Source organism: Lactuca sativa, chromosome 4, assembly GCF_002870075.4.
Source record: "Lactuca sativa cultivar Salinas chromosome 4, Lsat_Salinas_v11, whole genome shotgun sequence".
Classification (NCBI taxonomy): Eukaryota; Viridiplantae; Streptophyta; class Magnoliopsida; order Asterales; family Asteraceae; genus Lactuca; species Lactuca sativa.
Window position 1 is genome coordinate 399,434,862 of NC_056626.2, and position 5,079 is coordinate 399,439,940.

The following is a 5,079-nucleotide window of genomic DNA, read 5'->3' on the forward strand; positions in this document are numbered from 1 at the left end:
AGCGACTCGCCGAGTCCCTCTTTGTCCAAAACTATACAGTCGATTTCAATTGGTCTCAATGCATCCAAACCGTATATCTGACCTTCTAGGGTCCATATTATACATAAAGTTACAAACTTGGTGTCCATGCATGGGGTGTTTGGCTCAAATAGCCATAAAATGAGGTTTATAAGATGCATGGGGCTCCCATGGCCATAAAGTTGGCACCTTTATGCCATGTGAACCCTTAATGGTTCCAGATCTGAAGTTCTCATCCTATAATTGTGGTTTCATCCAAGAATGGCTTCCAAAAACCCTAAGTTGCTCCAAAAAGAGTATCTAATGAAAGGAGAATCAAGGTCTAGACTTTTTACCTCCGATAAACAGGAAATGAAGCAAAACCTCTGGATCTCCTTTCTCCTTCTGAAATCCCAAACTCCTTCTTCTTCTCTTCAACCTTCTAACTTGCACAAAATGGCACAAAGTGCTCAAAACCACTCAAAAACGGTTAGGGTTTCATGGGGATGGTCTGAGGGTGTTGGAGGCTGTAAAGGGAACCACTTAAGGTGTTTAAATAGGGTGCAAACTCTAAATATTAGAGTTTCATCCAGATAGCCCTACTCGTCGAGGCGGGCTCCCGACTCGTCGAGTAGGTCGCTTGACCCCACGACCAAAAATCCATTCTACTCGACGAGTTCGGCCTCCAACTCGCCGAGTCCCAGTGCAAAACATGAAATTACTTAAATTTAAATACGTACCAGGAACCGAGTGTTACATACCACCATTCCTACTATCAAGAACAATAATATTAAGGGCTAAAACTCAAGATCTAACACTCTAGCATGATACAAATCGAGTCTTGGACACTTATAAAGGTCTAAAAGAGAGTTAGGGTGAATAATGGAGACTTTCTTATTGGATCTTGACTTCCTTTTCTTTATTCTCTCTTCCAAACTTCCAAGAACACCAAAAGGGGCTTCAATAGTGGAGGAAAGATGTTAGGGTTTTTTTTAGAGATTTAGGAGGCTGATGGAGGCTAAGGGTAAGCAAACACTAGCCTTTTTATTCCTTTAAATATGGGTCCACCCAGAAAATCTAGGGTTTCATTAAAATCACCTGACATGGTTGTTACATTAAGAGGTTCTTCGCACCCTCGTTCAGACGTGGATCCTCAGGTTTCTTACCACATGTTATGCTCAGATTCGTCCACATACTCACCTTCTATAAGCAGTCACATGCTATCTTATTATGGCACCACATTTTGCAACCTCATGGTGCCATGTTATCGTGTCTATCGGAGGAACGAGGTTGCCGATCGTGCCACGTGGCACCTCTTAGTGGTGACATGTCATCCCAACATATAAATTCTCATAGATCTTCGTACAGACATAACTTTCGCATAAGAGCTGCGCTTTCGACATTCTTTATATCCCCATAATCCTCTCGACAATATCTACAACTTTCATTTAGACTCAATAGCTAATTCTTGCTCTAACTAAATTTCATATTTACATAGTTTAGATTGTTAAAGTCCATGCAAAATTCATAACTCCTTCATGTGAAGACATTCTTGATTGTCTTTATATCGACGAACTTATATTAACGAGATCTTCAACTCTCGTTTAGATTGTTTCGGCTAATAATCAACCGTTTTGAATTTCGATTTCTGTGTCCACACTATTGTGTCGAAACTTCTAAAAATCATAACTTTCTCATACAAAGTAAGATTTTGACATTCTCTATATGAACACTCTCGGTTTAACGATTAATACGACTTTCGTTTATATTGCTTAGCCTAATCAGCAACCTATCTAAATTTCACTTTTTACGACGTGTATAGCCGTGTCGGTTTAATCGTGAAACTTCGAAGAAACATAACTTCTTCATGCGAAGTTGGATTTCATATTTCTTTATATATATGGAATACTTGTCACATCTACTATAACTTTTGTTAATATTGTTTATCCTAAATAACCTTCGATCAAAATGTCGTTTATCGCTTATCGATAAATTCCAAAAAGGACTTGTAATATATAGTCTGCAACGCTCAAGACTAGCGATCTTCCTATTTGAGGGTTCAAACTATAATAATTATGACTTATTATATCTTAATCCTCTAGTCTGAAGTTACGGGCATTACAAACAAATTCCGATTCCATTGTTGAATTTGTTATGAAAAATTTGCTTTTTTAAATGCCCATAGAATAGCACCCCCCTCCCCCGAAGAAATATCAAACCACTTGTAGAAGAATGATCTTCTTCAAGATAGTTTATCCAACTTACATCGGAATATCCTTCTAATACTGGAGGATACCCCTAATAACATATTCTATAATCCATGATTCCCTTTAAGTACTTGTATACTCTATGAATTGCTCACCAATGTTGAGTACTATGATTACTAGTGTACCTACTCAACCTCTCAACTGTATAAGCGATGTTGGGACGTGTATTTGTCATGGAATACACTAAAAACCTATAACTTGAGAGTATTTCAATTTTGGTATTGCCTTGCTATTATCTGGAATTAAACTCACACTTAGATCCATAAGAGTACTCACAGGAGAACAATCACTATAATTAATTTTTCTTTTTGAGAATTTTATTAGTGTTTGAGTTATATCAATACCCTTGTTAACCCCTTTAATCCTAATACTAAGGATCACATTAGCCTCACCCATGTCCTTCATGTAAAACCTTGATGACAATAAACTTTAAGTTTCATCGACTTGAAGTTGATTAGTGTTATAAATCATCATTGCATCAACATAAAGGCAAATTATCACACCGGAATCGAATAAATTAAACCGACTATAAAACATTTGTCTGATTGGTTCAATATGAAACCAGTTGACAAAATAACCTCATCAAACTTTTGATTCCATTGTTTGGGCTCTTGTTTTAGCCTACACAAACATTTTTCAAGTTTACACACCTTATGCTTATTACCGGGCATAATAAAACCTTCTGGTTGTTTCATGTAAACTTCTTCACCAAGCTCTCCATTCAAGAAGTATCTTTTGACATCTTGATGGACAATAAAATTATGAATACCTACCAAAGCAGTTAACAATCTAATGGTAGGTATTTGTGCCAACGGTGTATATATGTCAAAACAATCAATATCAGGTTTTTGTCTAAACCCTTGAATGACCAATCGGGATTTGAACTTATCAATAGTTCCATATACCTTCATCTTCTTTATGAACATCCATTTGAAAGCCAAAGGATTAGAACCTGGTGGAAAATTAGACAATACCCAATTATTGTTCTTTAAAACTAACGATAATTCACCATCAACCGCTTCTTTCCATAAAGAAACAACTCGAGACTCCATGACCTATTTTAAGGTCTTTGGATCATCCTCAATACTATAAAAATATGAGATTGAGATACAAGCTCATCTCTTGATCCTTCCAACAAATACTAATGGAAATCATATCCTAGTTTTTTTGGCAATGTGGCAATGTTTGCTTCTCCGGACCTCTTGAGGGTCCGAATCTCATTTGTCCTCTAAAGTTTCTGAATTTTGACTTTTTTTACTGTTATAAATCAAATACTTTGTCTTAGGATCAATGAAAATTGCATCACGCGACTCAGTTATGGTATTTAACATCTTCGAATCATTAGGATCTATAACATAGAGCTTATATGTGTTGGAATTTTCAACATATCCAATGAAAGTGCAATCATATCCTCTTTCTCCCAAAGTATTCCAATTGGGATCGAGTAATTTTACGACCTTCTGACAACTCCAAATTCGGAAATAACCTAATTTTGGAGTTTTTTGAACAAAAGTATCATACAGTTCGATGAACGTACCTTGAAAATGACAGGTCAATTATCAGTTAGTGTGTACAAAAATGTATTTTCTAATTGCTCTGAAACTATAAATTTGATGTTGATTCTTCAAAAACGACATTCCAATAATCAACTAGTGTGAACAAAAAAATATTAAGCAACAAGTAAAAACTCTACATCTTATTGAAGGGAATGAAAATTCATTTTATATACACACATGCACATAGATGATGGTTTGTTTAAGAACACTAAAAAAATATATGGATAGGTATCCTACATCTAAACCAAATTCTTTTTGGTTAAAGAATGTCATTCTAGTTTCTCTGAAATAATTAGGAGAATGATCTATGTAGTATATGATCTATTGATAAAGATCACGAGGGGAGAAGACCATCATCAATTTTTTTGGCTACCTGTATAAGAAATAATTGACTATTCATAGGTAAACAAATTAGACTTTTGAGAAGACGAGAACACATCTCAACCGTACAATCAATTAATCTAAAGCTAAAGAACGTTGATATATCTTCACTTAGACTATCCACATTGGTACAAAATTTGTTGTTCGGTTGATAGATTAATAATATAAAAAGTAAAAGCAACCCAACCATGCACCGAATATGTCTTGGTATCAAACATCATTTGCCCTATTTTTTATTAATTGTTTTCCCCATTATTTAATAAGTAAAATAAATATATGAAGTTTTTATAAAATTTAATTTTAAATAATCAATAGAACCATATTCATTCAAATTTACGAATATTAAACATTTTTATGTCTATTTTTTTAGATTTTTATATCTTAAATAATAAATTATCTGTTTTGAAAAAAATTAATAAGTTTTATTTGAATAAAAATACTATAAATTTTATATATATATATATATATATATATATATATATATATATATATATATATATATATATATATATTCAGGTTCATTTGAGACCATTCTAATTTTGTGAGACCATGAGACCAAATCTAAAAATAATTTTAAAATTCAAAATAAATGGAAAAATCCAAAAAAAATTTATTGAAATATTATTTTCGGAACTTGAATTAACTAAAAAAAATTAAAAAAGTTCCGTTTTTTTTTTAAAATTACGTGAAATATTCTAATAGTATATTACACTAACATATTCTAAAAAATAATTTAAAATGCAGAATAAATGGAAAAATCTAAAAATTCTTTTTTAAATATTATTTTCGGAACTTGAATTAACTAAAAAAAATAAAATAAAAATAAATTTCATTTTTTTTAAAATACGTGAAATATTCTAATAGAATATTACACTGTA